Source organism: Taudactylus pleione, unplaced genomic scaffold (assembly GCF_031769625.1).
Source record: "Taudactylus pleione unplaced genomic scaffold, aTauple2 ptg000113l, whole genome shotgun sequence".
In the NCBI taxonomy this organism is placed as follows: domain Eukaryota; kingdom Metazoa; phylum Chordata; class Amphibia; order Anura; family Myobatrachidae; genus Taudactylus; species Taudactylus pleione.
In genome coordinates, this window is record NW_028284515.1 from 1269090 (window position 1) to 1288881 (window position 19792).

The 19792-nt window shown below is 42.0% G+C and overlaps 1 protein-coding gene across 2 annotated transcripts in view; it reads right to left on the reverse strand.

Annotated features, from left to right (window-relative positions):
• SLC25A21 (solute carrier family 25 member 21) overlaps positions 1-19792 on the reverse strand; it is a 536964-nt gene that overhangs the window by 362089 nt on the left and 155083 nt on the right. The gene's annotated exons all lie outside the window — the stretch shown is intronic.

The window sequence follows — 19792 nt, forward strand, 5'->3', positions numbered from 1 at the left end:
GCTTACAAAACAGAGCACCAAGAGAGCCTCAGTGACAGCTGTACTTCTAGTGTGTTGATACAGTGACTATTCCTCATAGACTGATGTGTATTACGCTGTATGGTGCCCAGTTCAGCGATGTAAGAAATAATCAAACTGTATAGGAAGTAATGTACTGCTGTAAGTCTGCTTTGATCTTATTGAAGGTTACTACAATTACCGAGACCAGAATGATTGATCACAGAACATATACATAAAATGTCACACATTCTAAGTTCTGGCAAGATATGAAAATGATACATATAGGCAGGGATGGTGCAAGGGTGTACGGCTCCCCCCTTGCAAACTAGAAGTTTGCGCTCTCCTTCAAATATGTCCTCTTGACATGTCTCTTTACAATATTTCATATTTTTAAATTTAACACCTTGGACAGGCTTACTCAAAATGGATACGGGCTATGTGCCCGCCTATCTGGAGTACTTTATTTTAAATAGCCTGGGCCTAATACCCAGGCTATTACCAGTGGTCATGGGCCCACCTAACCTATTACACAGTGTCCTGGGCCTACTGCCCAGAGTCAACTTATTTAATGGCATTAGGCTTAGGGCCTGCTTAGTTTTAACAAGTGACCTGGCTCTAATGCCCAAGGTCACTAACAGGGAGCTCAGGCCTAGCGCCTGCCTATTTGCTGCACAAACAAGTGACCTGGGCCTAATGCCCAGAGTCACTTCATGTTTCTACACTGTAGCACTCTGCGGTCCTCAAATTCTTTATTAAGCCACTGGCCCATCCTGGACAGCGGCACCACCTCTTCTTCTGGCCCTGTGCATCTTCCTTCTTGACAGTGGCATCTTCTGGCCTCTTCCATTGCCAAGGAAGCTCTTGACATGGCGTCTGTCTTTGCTACCACCGCCGCTGAACTCCTCTTTACGTCTGATTACAGAAGTCGCGAATGCGTGGAGTGTGGCTTGCCCCAGACGACTGACTGGCAGCTAGTCCGTGAGTTTCGATTGGCTCATGGCCGGCACCACATTTAAATAGCTGCCGCTTCATACCTACAGGGCTTCAGGCTACATTCAATACGGCACCAAGTTTAATCCGCTGCTTGACTGGCACTGGAAGCCTCCATTTGGTCCCAGCACCGGGTACCGCTGTCCACTGTCACTGCACCTTCAGCATTGGAATCCAATACTTGGTCCCAGTGCTGGCAACATGTCCCTAGTTGGACACTTCCCTGCAGAGTGGGGAGGGAGACTCTCCAGCCCAGTGCCCCCGTGCAATGATTACCCCGCTTACCGCATCACGTCAGCCCTGCATATAGGTATTGTGAGTGTTATAAGATTGGAAGTTGCTTTATAGGTTCTTAAAACCTATGTGATCAGGGTTATCAAGTCTTCTCATTTTCATGAGAGGGGGGATAAAGAGGGTTAAATTTCTCCACTGTTGCTGTAGTATAGTCAGCAGAAAGGAAGCACCAAGTGGTACAGCAGAGGAGGCACTCTACTGGCCTTCTACTACTAACTAAAGCTGTACTCATTTTACAGTATCTGTGATAAAACCAGTATTCTGCAACCAATAAACAAAAAGCTGCTTAATGATACATACTTTGAGTGTACTATTAGAGGCACAGTTTGGTGTGTTGGATATAGGGGCATACGTAGTGGACATTCTATTATAAGTCTGTTACTATTGGGTGTACTATTAAAGGTATATGTTTTGTGTGTGCTATTAGGGGTATATGCACTGGATGTACTATAAGGCACATATGTATTTGGTATACTATTAGGGGCATACGTACCGGATGTATTATTATTAGCAGCATATGTATTTGGTGTACTATTAGGGGCATACGTACTGGATGTATTATTAGCAGCATATGTATTTGGTATACTAGTAGGGGCATATGTATTTGGTATACTACTAAGGGCATATGTACAGTATTGGGTGTACTTTTAGAGACATAAATTGGGTGTACTATAAGAGTCATATGCATTGGATGTACTATTAGCGGCATACAGTATGTAACTGGTGTACTATAAGAGACATGTACAGTATTGGGTGTACTATTAAGGGCATACGTACTGGATGTATTATTAGTGGCATATGTATTTGGTGTACTACTAATGGCATATGTATTGGGTGTACTACTAAGGGCATATGTACAGTATTGCATGTACTTTTAGAGACATAAATTGAGTGTACTATAAGTGTCATATGTATTGGATGTACTATTAGCGGCATATGTAATTGGTGTACTATAAGAGGCATATGTACAGTATTGGGTGTACTATTAGGGACATACTCTATGTACTGGATGTATTATTAGTGGCATATGTATTTAGTGTACTACTAAGGGCATATGTATTTGGTGTACTACTAAGGGCATATGTATTTAGTGTACTACTAAGGGCATATGTATTTGATGTACTACTAGGGGCATATGTACAGTATTGGGACATATACATTGGGTGTACTATAAGAGTCATATGCATTGGATGTACTATTAGGGGCATGTGTATTGGATATACTATAAGGGGGCAATATTGGAGGGGGCTGTATATAGCAGTCACCAATCTGTGGTCTGTATATTATTGTATTAATACAAGACATGGGTCTACGCTGCTGTACAGCAGTCATTACATCTCTCAGACTGGAATTTGTAATATCTATTGACCACTTTAGAAAGGCAATTCTCTTTGTAATGTATATTAGCAATTAGAATGGGCTTTATATTATATACTAATCGGGGGCTTGACTCAGAGATGCACGTAATATGCACGCAATGCCGATTTTCACGTAGTTGAGTGATTATTTACAACTGTGTATGCACAAAATATGTAGAAAACGCTTACAGCACGCGTTACACACAAAGATGCTTTTGTGATCGGGACAGATGGTATAAGAAGTAGGGCAGCACAGTGATGGGCATTCCTGGGTGGTGACTGGGGGTTGGCTAGAAGTGACCGAAAATAGCCTGTCTCGTGGGTGTTTATAGGAATGTTGCGGCCATGTCAGTGAGAGTGACTGCATTCCCAAACACACAGCCTCAGCCAGACCAAAAAAACTGCACCTGCCATTGGGCTGGTACAAGTGTCAGTGGGGCAAGCAATGGTAGTGTTTAACGAATCACCGGCAGTGTTACAGCATGCAGAAATGCTGAAAGTGGGCATCTCAGTCCTTGCACATTCACATGCAGGTATCTACATCAGGGGTAGGTTGATAGTAGCATTTGCATATTATCACAACCATGACTCCGGCATCAGACGCAAGAGCATACGCAGCAGCGTCCACCTTGGACTCAAGCCTCAGATGGGGCCGTGTTCCATGAGTATATGGCTCAAGCCCCAGATGGGGCCGTGTTCCATGAGTATATGGCTCAAGCCCCAGATGTGGCCGTGTTACATGAGTATATGGCTCAAGCCCCAGATGTGGCCGTGTTACATGAGTATATGGCTCAAGCCCCAGATGTGGCCGTGTTACATGAGTATATGGCTCAAGCCCCAGATGTGGCCGTGTTACATGAGTATATGGCTCAAGCCCCAGATGTGGCCGTGTTCCATGAGTATATGGCTCAAGCTCCAGATGTGGCCGTGTTCCATGAGTATATGGCTCAAGCTCCAGATGTGGACGTGTTCCATGAGTATATGGCTCAAGCCCCAGATGTGCTGTGTTACACGAGTATATGGCTCAAGCCCCAGATGTAGCCGTGTTCCATGATTATATGGCTCAAGCCCCAGATGTGGCCGTGTTACATGAGTATATGGCTCAAGCCCCAGATGTGCTGTGTTACATGAGTATATGGCTCTCTGAAATGTTGTTGCTTTGCATACATTACATTAGCAAGGCAAAAGCGCTTCAATATTAGGCATGCTTAACACAGTTCTTATCTCATAGATTTTCAACTTCGTACATGACCATTATTTCAATATTGGACAGGTGCACAATATAAATTCACTTACTCTGTATATTGGCTGTAATTCTCTGCATCCTGAATAAGGTAAAACTTCAAGTACAACCTCAAATATTTGTAAGAAATAGTGTAAAAAAATGTTTAACAAATATACAGGGAGATGTACTAAGCCTTGGAGAGAGATAAAGTGGAGAAAGTAATAACCAGTCAGCTTCTAACTGTCATTTTTCAAACACAGCCTGTAAACTGATAGCTAGGATCTGATTGGTCAGTACTTTATCACTCTCAAAGGCTTAGTACATCTCCCCCATAGTGCGCATTTTAGAACAGCTAAGCTGTTAATTATGATAACATCAGACTTGAACTTTCATTTCTAATTTGTGTTAAGATGGTAAAATAAAACATTTTCTGTATGTTAAATCTGTATTTTATAGTAGTTTTTTCCTTTTTTTAAATAGTTGTTCAAGTGTCGATCATTACTGTGTTCAAGTTCACCATCTAAATTAAAAGTTGTTAAAAGAAAAAAAAACTATACAAAGTAGCTGCTTAACCTAATAGATTTGAAGCAGTTGGAGCATGGGCAACAAAATCACATGGCATGAAATTAAATGGATATTTCTTGCAAATTTTTTAATTTTAGAACCGATATGGGAACCACTTAGAATCAATTTTGAAAATTACTACTAAATCTAGACACTCGCATCATGCTCCCAGTATCTAGGCTTCATAGCCTGCTGTTTGATCAGTCTTTTCTCACAGTACTTTCCCCATGAGATCCGATATTACTGCAATAAAAGCCTTTCAAGTCTATTGCAGTCATTAATTTAATCCAGGCTAAATTGGGATTGCATATGTAAGTCTGTAAATCTTTAAATCACTGATAAATTTGTAGAAGAGTGGTTCCAAGATCTCATCTTACTATGTGTGCTTACTGATATAGGCCCGTATCCAATTTGGAGCAAAAGGTCCGAGGCCGGACTTTTCGCCGTCATCTGAGATTTTACCTGTGAAAAAATATTGCGCGCGTCCCCAGGTATGCCCGTAGTCAATTCCAAATCGGCGACAACGGGACCCAGGAAAAATGAAATGAGCGGAAAAAATAAAATTTTTGGGGAAATCAGCCTGACACCCCCCAAAGATGGTCTGACATGGGGGTTCATTATGGGTACCCCGAAATAGACCTGCTAAAGGTATTTGGGGTTTTTAAATGGTCTCAATAGGAGCAATTTAGCGTCTTTGGTGAAGTGGTGAAGAATAGTATTTAGCAACTTTTTTGGGGGAAAATAAGTATTCCCATCAAATTTGGGGTACATGAAAATGGGTGCAAGCATATTTTAAAGTTGCTAAAGCCAAGCATTAAAAAGCGCCAAAAATGCACCTTCAGCGATCACCTGCAATAAAAAAGACACCTCCCCCATACTTCCAGACCCCCACAAAGGCTATTTCGCTAGTTTTTGACTTTGTACCCCACTTTGAATTTTTTCACCCACTTCTTCAAAGTGCTTTTTTGGGGTGCCCTTTGTGTATTTTTTTGCGTTTTTTGACACAGTTAGCGTCAAGAGGGGTGTCCAAAGGGTGCAGGGTGGTTCCCGCAAGTTTGCACCCCAAAACCCCAATTCTGCACTTTTTTCCGCCGGCTATTCATAGACTTTTTCGCCTATTACATTGCACTGCGTTTTCGCACCGGCGAAAAGACACTGAAATTGAATAGGGGATAAATGAAATAGGCGAAAATGATGCTCTTGGCGAAAAAGTTTCAATGAAAACGGCTTTTCACTCCAAATTGAATACGGCCCATAATGTGGGTTATTGACACATTGGGCGGAGTTCAATTGATTATACAGTCCGGATCTCCCGTCTAAAGTGACAGGAGATCGCGGGCCGCGATTCAATTGGTGCTGTTTTTCGCGCTGATCGCGCCCATAGAGGTCAGGTTTAGCAGCGTAAAGCAGCTAAACCCGACCAAAGTGCTGGGCGCGACCGCGTAAAGTGCTGTTTGGGAGCCCAAACAGGTAACTTTTCGCACATTTCAGCTCTCATCCCCCTGGGGCTGCGAGCTGAAATGTAACGCTGGCAGCTGATCGCGCCCGACAGGAGCAACAATTGAATAGCTCCGTCGGGCGCGATAGGGGCTGGAATCAATTGAATTCCGCCCATTGACTGCTGGGTGGCAAGAGGTTTTCTAGAGCAGTGGTTCTCAAACTCGGTCCTCAGGACCCCACACAGTGCACGCTTTCCAGGTCACCCAGCAGGTGCACAGGTGTATCCAATACTACTGACACATTTTAAAAGATCCACAGGTGTTGATACATTATTTCACTTGTGATTCTGAAAGGAGACCTGGAAAACATGCACTGTTTGGGGTCCTGGGGACCGAGTTTGAGAAACTGTGTTCTAGAGCAGTGGTTCTCAAACTCGGTCCTCAGGACCCCACACAGTTCACGTTTTGCAGGTCAACCAGCAGGTGCACAGGTGTACAGGTGTAATCATTACTCACTGACACATTTTAAAAGGTCCACAGGTGGAGCTAATTATTACACTTGATTCAGTGTGGAGACCTGGAAAACATGCACTGTTTGGGGTCCTGAGGACCGAGTTTGAGAACCTGTGTTCTAGAGGTATCAATTACAACTGCAGAGAAAAAAGAATAAGCAGCATTGTACAGTCAGAAAATGGAGGACATTATTTATTAGTACAAACAAAGGATATAGAGGTCTCTGCACATCAGCTCTAATTGCCTGCTACTCCCACACAGAAGATGGCATAAAGTCATAGAAAACAATGTGCAGAGCTCCCTTTTTAAAATAATGCCATGCCTATTTAACATTATTATCTTGGCCTATGCTTTAAATTAGTGGTATAAAGAGGGAGCTCTGTATTTAAATGTCATTACCAAATATAATTTGACAGCTAAAGGCTTTGTATAATAAAGTCATAGGGACACCTGCAGGTGTGAAGAATGTATTGCATTTCTGTTTAATTAGGAAGAGCACTTGTATAGCTGCACAAAAAGTTGGATGCATGGAGTTTGTGACATTTTACAATTCATAACATAAATAAATCAGAGTTATCTGATACCTATGTTCTGGATCTTGGTAAAGCAGTTTGCCTGATGTGATAAATGGTCATACTAAAAGATTGCAGCTGGATCATATAATATAACAGGTGGATCTTTCTGGATGACGGATTATTTTATGGAAGCTGTGTTCATTTAGTTAAATGGACTGTCACAAGTAATTCATGGAGAGCTTATGATGGCTGTCCTAAAAATACTATTATACTGTATATTGAAAAATGTATCCACTACCACAGCTTTAACTAGGGCAGCATGGCGTGTACCCCTGGAGGTCTAGTGCAAAGCAGAGGGTGTGTAGAAATGTCTGGATTAATTTTTCAATAACAAAAACTGTTATGTGATGTAACTTACAATTGTACTTTGTACACCTGATGCAATTCTGCTGTGCATATAATGCAGCAGACAGAACATTTTACTAATATCACAAGTATCTACAGTAATATATCACAAATCACAATTAAAATACAATGTGACCATGGTTTAAAAGGAAACCTTGTACTTATACCTTGTACTTAGGTGACATTTTCATCATAAATACATTTTTATGCATATGCATTTTTGAGGATATGATAAATTAAAACCGTAAATCATGTATGTATTGCTTTTGAACATCAGAATTTGTTAGCATGGTTACTGTATATTTCTCTCTATTTAATCCCATTTGGTGCTTCACTACAGATGTGCCAGACCTGTGCATTCTCAGAAGCAGGGATGCCTATCGACAATTCTACCATTGATGGTTTCTAACCATTAGTGGAAAACCATCCATGGTTCAGTTTAGTCCTGCATATGTGGATTCAGTATCCACCCATTGGACATCCCACCACACTGTACTGCATCAGTAGTCCTCCATCGGTGAAAAATATATCATCACTGCCATCAAACCATTCATGGTCATCCCTAATTAGAAGAGAACTTTGTTCTACACTCAGAGTAGAACCCAGCACAGTGATGACAATTTGACCACTGGATACCTATTTAAAACCTACTTAGCCATATACAGTGTCCTTGTGGTTTATCACAAGGTGTTCTCACAATTTAAAAATCGAGAAGAGGACAACTGCATGACAATCACTCAAATCATAAAAACCATTACAAGAATCTATTATGAATTATTCTGTTGATATGGGTGCAACAGGAGTCAAATTATGAACAAAAATAATAAATAGTATATATTTCAAGCAGAAATAGACAAAACCATGAATGTTCTAGAAAGGCCAGGATGCGGGAGCAACTTATTTATAACATGGCTTCAACTACTGCACATAAACAGCAGAGCTGAGGCCAAATTTCAAATCTGCCGTAACTGTAAACAATGCTGTATTTTATTTGTGTTCAGGAAATTTGTTATTAGGGATGCAAACTTAAGGTGCATACACATGGGACGATTCGCTCCATGCGCGAGATCGTCCCGTGTGTCCCCGGCAGGGGTGTGCACAGTGTCGTTAACGACACTGAGCACAAACACTGAACGAAATCAAGAACGATATCGTTCAGTGCCGGGCTCCCTCCCTCATCCCCAGATATGTTCAACCTGACAATATTGTCAGGTTGGACGGGAGGTTAGGGCGATGAACGATAACTACCAACTACAAATGGGAGCACGCATTGGTAGTTATCGTTCATCGTTTTGGGGCTGAAACTGAAAGATTTTTTGGACGATTGAACGATAACAATATCGTTATCAGTCATCCAAAAAATCGCTGCGTGTGTACGCACCTTAATTCTGCAATTACCATCATACCACAAAGGCTGGGATGAATATTGTAATAAGAACTGCCTAATACACCACAAATAAATAATATAGAATGCTCACTCACAAATAAACATGTACTTAGCAACAGATTGTACTACTGGACCCCACAATAATTGTGTGTGTCTATATACGTCTATTCTTTGCAACTATAAATGTATTATTTCCTGATGGGCAGATGCAGAAACATTGAATACATTTATGATTGCAAAGAAGAAATGCTGAGTGCCACCTTTCATCATATACAGTATATATAGTGTGTCCCGAGGACTGGATTTGTGAAACCCATATTGATAAACACTTTCACTTTAAGGAAAGAAATAACTTTTTATCAAACTTTAACACAATACACTAGAAGACACTCTTTCCACTCTCCTTTTACTATAGATGTAGTTTTCAGATTGAACATGTTATATACTGGGAGAAAGCATCCATCTACTAAAATAGGGAGATTATTTTTATATTGACATGTGTGCTATCAAATTTTTTTGGTGCATTCTAGTTATTGTAAGAGGAAGAGATATATATGTCTTGTCCTGTTCACTGGTGGTGTCTTGAAAGAGACCGCGTTTGTGTGGTCGAAACGTCGACCTTCCTGATTATTGCACTGATGTGACGAATAAAGTAGGTGTTTTTACACTATAAAGAGAAGCCCTGGCGAGTGAACTCTGCTTTGTTGCAACGATTATGGATATATATATATACACACACACATATACTCACACAGTACATATATATATATATATATTACCGTTGAAAGCAAGCGGCGGTACTCGGAGACTTGTAAAGCAAATAATACGTTTATGTAAACTTCTTACATGACACCACACCCGGAGGACAATCCTCAAAAAAGAAGAATTGATATACAATCTTTCCTCCCGTGTATTAATTCCTACAGAATACAACGTTTTAAATAAAGGCCTCTCATTTATCCCTGCAAGTTTACACAAGGATTTAACATGGAAGGTGGATCTCCACCGGTTCTCTCGGAAACTGAGACTTCAGGAATTTTTTCAGACAACCCCTATGGATGATAGGGATAACATCTTCTCCAAATTCTTATCCAGTAGAAGCAGACCATCCTTCGATCCACAATCAACAAATCCATCTTTGAAAACCTTTATTCGATTATTGGACGATTCATTAGAAAGGTATAATAAAGTACCTGTAAAACACCATCATAACCTTACTCGTGAGGAGAAACAAGCTTTAAAAGACCTAGGTACATACCGGGATATTGTAATACTCCCTGCCGATAAGGGGGGCGCAATTGTAATTCAAAACCTAACAGATTATATGTGTGAAACAGAACAACAACTGGCTGACACAAACACGTACCAGTCTTTGACTAGGGACCATACCAAGGAATATAAAAAAGAACTTGACGCAATATTATCACAAGCAAAGGAAGATGGCTTAGTGATAAAATATGGAAAGCACTTATACAAGATTAGCCAGTGATACCAATAATCTATACTGTACCTAAAATTCACAAGAATGCAATGTGTCCTCCTGGACGTCCGATAATAACGGCATGGGAATCACTCTCTCGATGCTGCTTGATACCATCTTACAACCCTTAGAGACAGTGCAGCCAACTCAAATTAAAGATACAACAGCATTTTTGCTAGCTCTACAAGCAATCCCCGCAGTTCGTCCAGGCACCCTCATTTGCGTAATGGATGTATCAAGCCTATATACATACATACCTCATCAGCATGGACTGTTCATTGAGAAACAACGAATGACGGCCATGGATAAGGATTTATTTTTACATTTATTAAATCTAATACTAACACGGAATTACTTTCTATACAATGGTAGCTTTTACTTATGTGCCATGGGCAGTAATTTGGCACCCAGTTATGTCAACTTATATATGTTTAGGGAAAAACAAGAAAGTTCTTTGCAAACCCCAACCCAAGTAAGAACATTTTGACATATATGAGGTACATAGAAGACCTTTTTATGCTTTGGACAGGTGGATTAACATAATTTTTAACCTTGATGCAAGAGGTTAACTTAAGGAATTCACCCATTAAATTAACTTATAGCCATAGTGACACTACCCTAAATTATCTGGTTGTTGAGGTTACTTTACGAGATGGCAATATTATCACCAAGGTGTACTCCAAACCAACGGACAGAAATACATTACTGTCAGCATCAAGTCACCTTCTGAAACCATTAAATTAAGGGACTTCCTAAATCGCAGATGTTACGAGCTGCACGTATTACAAGTGACCCAGAACAAACACAAGTGGAATTGGACAAAATTGTAGATAAATTTGTAACAAGGGGTTATCAATTACCCTCCCTAAGAAAGCAGAGAGACTAGGTTTTACAAATACGATGTGAAGATTTATTGAATCCACGTTCGAAACAAAAAGTAGAAGTCATCCCGTGGAAACTTGAATACCAATCCAGCAGCCCTGTAATACAGAGAGCAACACGAGCATAATGGCCCATAGCGGCCACGGATCTAGACCTGAAATGCTTTAAAAATAAAAGACCCATGGCATGCTATATACGGGGCCGCAACATCAAAGACATTGTGGGCCACGCATATATCACGGGGTTCAGTGGTACGCATCAATAAAATATGTTTTTACGTAAACGACCACCAGGATGCTATAAATATGCTAACTACACAACATGCCGCCACATGCTTACGGGCTCTACATTCCAACATCCCCACCAAGATAAGCAATTCAACATTAATTATGCATTAACATGCACTTCAACATACTCTATGTGGTCTATCTCATTATGGGCCTCATTCAGAGGCGGTCGTAGGATGCAAGCGGTCGTTCTGAAACAGGGCGGCCGCTTGCATCCTGAACGGCCGCCTCCATGATGGTCGTTAGGCTGTGGATTAACACCCAAAGCTCTAACGACCGACAAGGGTGATGGTCGCGATGGTCAAGACCATCGGGGTTTACGACGAGACCCTAAGGTAGGGTCTCGTCAACATTAAGCCCCAGGGAGCTTCCTGCTCTTATCGAGCAGGAAGCTCCCCACTGACATCACTGATTATGTCAGTGGGGCCGCCCCCAAACGGCAAGCGTTCCTACTGGAACGCCTCCGTTTGGCCAGGCACGCCCCCGACCCGCCCAGAAAACGGGGCGAGCTGTCACTCAACATCGACAGCTCGCCCCGTCTACGACGAGACCCCAAATGACGGATCGCCCGTCGTTAGCCTGGTCTCGCGCATGCGCACGACGGAGCCGGCTCCGTCGTGCGCATGCGCTGTGGGGCAACATCGAGTCGGTCGTGAGCGCTCATGACCGACTCTGAATGAGCTCCTATATGCCCATGTAATAAATATTATGTGGTTAAGACTACCAGAACAGTTCGTGAATGAATGGCTTTACTTCGCTCAGCCATAAAAGCAGCCATCACTAAGAAAACGTCTGATCAACCAGTGGCCGGCCATTTCCTTCAATTGAGGCATCCATTGTCATATTTGAAGCATATCATCATTGATTTTGTACCTGTCTCCCTCAGAGGGGGTGATCGAGGAGGACGCTTATTGAGATTAGAATCAATGTGGATACATAAAATAAATACCTTGTATCCGCATGGTCTGAATGAGAAATTACCTCTTAATGTATTTCGCTAATTTAATCATATTTCAATGCTCATCTCCAATCTTGTTTACAACTAGGACTGATGTAGATACTTCAAAGTTAAGCCATAGGATATTACTTTGATCTAACATCGTGTTGTAAATTAATGTACTACTTTGACTATACAATGACTGTACCATGTGGATATCTACAGAGCATACTATTCATTGATCAATTCTCGTGTATAACATCAACTGGCTCCGTAATATACAGAAAACCACTTACTATCCTCAGATACTTTATTGGATATTATTTGTATCTTTTGAATATAAGTATGGTACTAGTATAATGCTCGTGCTTTGAAACTTATATAGTAACTATTACAGTGTTTTGATGACATGTCTTGATACATTCTCTAATCTATCTGCTCCCTTTGTAGCAGCTGGCGTGGGCCGGGGAGACAGATCGCCCGACTTGATGCGGGTTGCCATGGCAACCTACACAAGCCTGAGTGACCTCATCGGATGAAGATGGCGGCGCCGGAAGCACGGTGACGCTCTGTTCTTAGCCCGGCCTGCTCCAGCATATTGGACATACACTATTTAAGGTAAGAAACATGTATACTACTTCTTGTTATATTGTTATAGAACTGCATATAGCTAGCCTTGATGAAAGGGCCCTGCGTGACCCTGAAACGTCGGCAATATATGGCATGCAATAAATACCTTTGATTATTTCTAAAAGACCCAGAGTGCCGCTGACTCTTTTGGGAAAAAAATAAAAAATAAATTATATATATATATATATATATCTCATACCTCCCAACATGACCCTCTCCAGGAGGGACACAATGCTCTGGTCCTGGACTTCCCTGGTAAGAGGTGGGGCTGCAGCACAGTTCAAAATTCAAATAGGGGAGCCACACCAACTGCCAGTGAGTCCCAGCCAGTGATGTTTGGCAGTGTGTGAAATGACAGTTGGTGTGGCTCCCCTATTTGAATTTTGAACTGTGCTGCAGCCCCGCCTCTTACCAGGGAAGTCCAGGACGAGAGCATTGTGTCCCTCCTGGAGAGGGTCATGTTGGGAGGTATGATAGAGATATATATATATTAAGCCAGAGAGAAAGATAAACTAACATTTCAGGGCATGCAAGCCCTTTAATCAATGTAACAGAAGGCCTTGCATGCCCTGAAATGTTGGTTTCTCTTTGGAGCAACGATCTACTTTTGTTTAAGACTATGAGTGCCGCTGATTCTTTCTGTTATCTTGTGGTATACACAGAGGGCACCAAAGACGCAAATAATGCATATAGAGTGGAGTGATGGACCTACATATATAGGATTCCCCCTAACGAAGTCTAACCAATGACAAAATAAATTGGGCGTGGCTTGAGACGTAAGACGTGACATCACTTGCCAAATTCAGAGGCAACTCTGGTCTTTAAAGCTTATCTGGAGCTTGGACTTAGGAGTCGATTCAGACCCGGACTCTAAGCTGCGCTGTCTCGCAACCAAAAGGGGCCGGGTATGCAAATTCCACGATTGCACTGTCCAGTGTAAGGACGCCCTCTATGTCTTAGAGAGCGATGGCAGAGCGAGCGCACGCCAGTGTAAAGACGCCCACTTCTCTTTCCTAACACACGTCATCTCCAGGAAGTGTATGACTAATCGGAACCATCGAGAGCCATCAGAGCAGCACGCAGCCCTTGAGGTCGACCCAGCCCCACCGCAAACACTGCGATCACTGTATTCTGAAATGCAACCAAGTGATGTGTACAATGACGCATCCATGCTAATTATGCACACCCATAAGATGCCGTTTTGACGCCCAGACACGCCTGCGTTCGCAGCACCACTCCCCCAAGCATCTTTGCCTGTTACCACCCTAAAACGGCGCTGTCACTCAAAGTAGTGTCCAGTCTGTGTACTACGAGTGCACGATTCCTGTACGCAATGACTGGTTTGCGCATGCGTATTTTGACGCAGACGGGAGAGAATCGCCCATAGCGTGTGTCCGCGGCTTAGCGTCTGGGTCTGAATCAGGTCCTTAGTCCAGTATGGTTCAACTGTGAAAGGAACAGACACAGATAAGATTGCTTGTTTTTACTTTAATGTACGTGAGCTTTTATTTCAGTTGTTTTTATCACTATCTAACTTTGCGCACCCTCCCTTCATTTCACATTTCATTATATATATATATATATATATATATATATATATATATATAAAAAAACACCACAAACAGCAACACAGCATGATAGGCACATGGTATATGAAGCAATGAAGGCAGAATAAGAACCCCAATGATATGTGATGGTAGACCTCTTCATAAATGCATTAATCCCTAAACATATTTCTCTTCATGACTTTGTGCCCTTATTAACACACTGTGGGCCCGATTCATTAAGAATCGCTATTGCGATTGCAGATCCGTAATCGCACGCAGGTCTGCTGCAAAAATATGCTAATGATTGTAATCACAATGCCGTCGCACTGCCAGCATAGAGACGCCTACTGCCTCCCACTACCGCTATCTCACATCCGTAGTACCCTGCAAACCTCCACAAACATTAGGTACCATTGGCCCCTCATGTAGACTTACAGCAAACCTGACCTTACTTTGAAATTGCTAACCTCATTGCACGCACGCAGTACACAAGCTGCGTATGCAATCGCAATGGCTAATTTATGCACGCCCACGCAACGGCGTTCAAACGGACAGGTACGCCTGCGTTTCTCCGACCACCCCACCAACACCAACCCTAAATGCTCACTATCTGTCAATCACTCTGCGATTGCTCTGCGTGGTCTGTTTGGTCACAGTGGTGCATTTGCGCATTTAGTTGCTATTTATGTCATTTTTGTCCCCTAGTAATACAATTTGTTGTTGTTATACAAATATTGTTAATGTTGCGCGCTCTCTCTATATAAATATATTTATGCATCTCATATATTTATTAATTCTGTCCTGTATTGTATGTAATACATCAGGCCTTTTTTGTTTTAATCTCTTAGCCAGGTGCCTATTTAAACATGGAAGGGTTAAGTGAGGGAAAAGTACAATTAGAGCACATTACACACTTCCGATAGAGGAGAGTATTTAACTTTATAAAGGAAACTAATTCAATGAGGAAATAATTAGCACTATCATTTGTCCCTCCTCCCTTTTAAAGGTCCTGAGCTGCACGTGCTGGTGTTTCCTTTGCCTGACTTCCTGGGTACAAGTAAAATGCAGTGAGTAGAAAAATAACCTAAAGTGCTTTAGGATAGAGGCAACTAAGCAACAACAGAAGGCTCCAAGCTCAATGTCATTATAAGCCATAGTGATACATTACATGCTCTATAAAGATGAAGCTGAGCAATGGCTTTCACATTTCTATGTTATATTTGCATTGCTCTCTAAAAAGTCATGATAAATAGTTTATAACCCAGAATGCAGAAGAAATGTTTGATCCCTAGATTGGAATAAACAATATACCAGCATTGCAATTCAGACTGCATTTGTCAATAATCAGAATAAATGTGGGTCACAAAAAAGAAATGATTCTATGATGAGTATTATAATGTACATTGGTGTTCAACTCTCATTCACACCATCTGTAAGAATGTTATTCATCAATCTCATGCCACTATTTCATCTGAATACGCAACCAGGATTATGTTCACATGCCCATCCCGGATGCGACCCGACTGAGACCCCATACAGACAGGCGGCCCGATCCGGCACTAATGCCGGGTTGATGACGCTATCACTTGAAGAGCCGGCGCTTGGAGATGAAATTATCTCCAAGCGCCCGCTCTTCCTATGTAGTGAACGGGACCCGGGTTGCCCGTTCACACTGCATCATGAGCAGGGCTGAACACTCATTCAATCCTTCTCATGACCTGGGTTGAAATGCCGGGGTATTTCACCCTGCCCCTTTCACACTAAACAGTAACCCGGGTTGCTGCGCATTCATGTGCAATAACCTGGGTTATTGCTGCTATTGTAAAATGGGTATTAGACTACTAGTCAATTGCTGGGAGGGGATGCGGTTAAGATACCGCCGCCCGTCGGAATCCCGACGCTGGAAGCTTGACTGGGGATTTATGATAGGAGTCTAAATCCTGATGCCTATCTTTAGCCCCACGCCAAAATCTCGAAGCCTGGCATCCCAAATTAAGGTAAGCCAGGGCTTTCTAGCTGGTAGCCATGGGGGGAGGGTTAGGTTTAGGCACCCTTGGAGAGACTTAGTTTTAGGCAACTCCCTGGGGAAGGTTTGGGTTAGGCACCACTGGGGGGAGGTTATGGTTAGGCACCCCCCCGGGAGGGTTGGTTTAGGGTGCGGGAAGGGGGGGTTAGGCACCACTCTGGTAGTTAGGGTTAGGCACCCCCCGGGGAGGTTAGGTACCACTAAAGGGGGGTTAGGGTACTTACCAGCCCTAGCTGGGATCTTCATTGTTTGGGCTTCCATCGTTGGTAATTGGTCTGCTGGGAATAGATCCGGTGGCATTACATACCCATTCCTCAGGGAGACCTGCCTGGGTTTCACTGGTTTAAGCCAGTAGCTACCTTCCCGAATCCAATGTGATAGACAAAGTCACAGGGGAAAACATGTGTTTTAGCAGATTGACATTAACTATAATTTGGACACATGCAGCTGAAATGAATCATAATATTTGTTAGTTTTTGTCCAACGGTGCTTCATTAATTCTAGACGCACAACACAAATAACTCATTTCTTTGAAATGAGGGACTGACAACATTACAAGAATAAAAGAAAAATGAAACATTTGGGGCCCATGTTCAGCTGAATGGAATTTGAGACTAAATTGCAAACATGAATGCACCCCGAAAAAGGATCATTTAGTTTAACTTGATAAATCACAAGATGAATGCAGCTCTGCAAAGGTAGCAGATACACCTGGTTTACGCTTAGAGACCAGCAGTATAGGTGTCAGGATTACTCCAGGAGATGCAAACACAAAGTAAAATGACTAATAAAGCTCAAATGAATATTAAAATCCATTGCCTTTCCCTTTTAAAGATCAAATGGGAATCTGTAGTCACATTACTAACAGTAATAATTTAATTGTGGTTGAGCCGCACTCATGGCACCTCCATCAGGTGGCATTCACATCCTACCCTCAAAGGCGCCATACATATATACAAAATATGTTTGTCCATATATTTCTTGATTGGCAGCCACTAGCACTGGTTTCACCTATCACATTGACCATAAATAATTTGGTCCTGAACCGACAACCATGGCATCTGTGCAAGTACTCCAGAGTGCCAGGGTCTGCTACTTCACCAGTAAACCAAACATAATCAAATGTCCCTGCAGGTACCAAGGCAGATATGCCACGCTTTAGGGAAAAGTCAATCCTCAATTGTAAGTTATGACTATAAAAAATCTTTACATTTAATCTCATTCAGCTTTTTTAAAGTTACGTTTAGTTAAAGTATTTTAGATATTAGTTATGTTTACATATACTGATTGTTAAGTTAATTTAAAAATATTTTTTTTTAAGAGAGATAGTCATTGTTATGTCTGTTCTGTACGTTGTTTTTACGTTAATAAAAAAATGGTTTTGCATCTGTGTATTTTCTTGAACTTAACTTCAAATATTGTGTCTGAAGAACATGGGTAATGGCCTCGGGTATTATCAGCTGCAGAGCTTGTGATGATATTACTGTGCTCTACTTGAAATCAACCAGTGTTCTTCCAGTAGCAAGAAACCTTACGGTGACCACCACTCTTTGCTCTGCAGAAATGAGACTCTGAAAATGGGTGTCCTCCTTTTCTATGAGTGGAGTGACCAGTTGAAGCAGCTCCTGGAAGCCACGGTCATCCATACACAGGAAATTCCTGAAGTCATCAGGATTGTGCTCACGGATCTTCTGTAGCAGTTGCATATGGGAAAAAAGATCTTGTCTCAGCAACTAGTCCCTGGTCCAACCACTCCACCGCCTGCTTTGGTTATTTGAATGTAGTGCTGTCACCATAGTGAGGATACAACACACACATGCTTTTATAGGTTTTTAGACTAATTTTAAACAATAAACTATTGTACAGTGTTAATACAGGTGTGAAACGAATGTACTACACACAAAGCAGTACTGTAAAGAAATGCCGCTCATGCTGTTTTCCATTTGTTATGTGCTGTACAGTCGCCCATTATGTAAACAATGTTTTAATTCGGAAGCAGCATGGTCTGATATCTGTAGGATGTGTATGGAGATCAGGATTGTGGATTGCAAGGTAGGTTCAAAAGGTGTGTACATATGAATATGCATACTCATCGGGAATTTCAATCGCAAGTGATTGGGCAGCACAGACAGTGTAATGGTTAGCATTACTGCCTCACAGCACTGAGGTTGTGTGTTCGATTCCCACTTCTGCCCTAACTGTATGGAGTTTGCATATTCTCCTTGTGCCTGCGTGGGTTTCCTCCGGGTGCTACGGTTTCCTCCCACATTCCAAAAAAATATACAAGTAGGTGAATTGGCTCCAAAAAAAAAATAACCCTAGTGCATATGTGTGTGAGCATGTGATAAGGAATATAGATTGTAGGCTCCACTGGGGCAGGGACTGTTGTGAATGGCCAAATATTATCTGTAAATCACTGTGGAATATGTGTGCGCTATATAAATAACTGGTAATAATAAATTGTAGTATAATCACATCTGAAGAATGATTGTATAGCCGGGAGCCTCCTGAAAATCGGGTGCTGCTCCCGGCCCCTCGGAAAGGCAGGCAAGCCTCCCGAGTCCCAGCATCCCATCTGCCCCCCACTGCACTTACAGTATAAATCCAAGCAGCGGAGGGGCCAGTAGAGGCGATTCGTGCTGAATTGCGTCATCGTGGCCCTGCCGCACAATGCCATTAATAACGGCATTATGAAGAGGGGGCGGAGCCATGATTGAGATGTCACCCCCCCATGCTCCTCCCCCAAATATGTGGTATCACCGGGCCACACCCCCTTTTTACCGAAACCCGCCGAAAAAGCCAGACAGCTCCCTCCCAGAAGGAGGGAGTGAAATGTCGGTAAGTATGTTGTAAAGGTGTGTACCCAGCTTAACACACAGATAAAGGCAAGTCATGAATGCTGGTCCTTAAGCAGAAAATTAGTAAAGTCATTAAAGTTCAATGCTTATTTACAATACATATAATGCATGCTATCATTAACAGTTTAGCAACATTTTAAAGAGTTAATTTAAGACAATTACCAGTGCTTACCTTAAACATACTGTACATTTTTCCTGAATTGGTCATTAAGATAAATCATAACTTAATGTTATTTGCTATTCATTTAATATCACAATGTATATTAATAACCCTTTAGTGCAGAACTTTCTGAGAGTTATGATAGTGACAGTGAACGCAGGGAACTATCATTAGCCATTTATGTCCTGATTCATGTTTTTCTGTGACTGCCCGCTTTCCCAAGGGACTAGTTAAACGTTTTTGTTCAACAGATGCAAAATATTCAGTGCAGCTGGTCTCAGAGGTAACTAGTAGG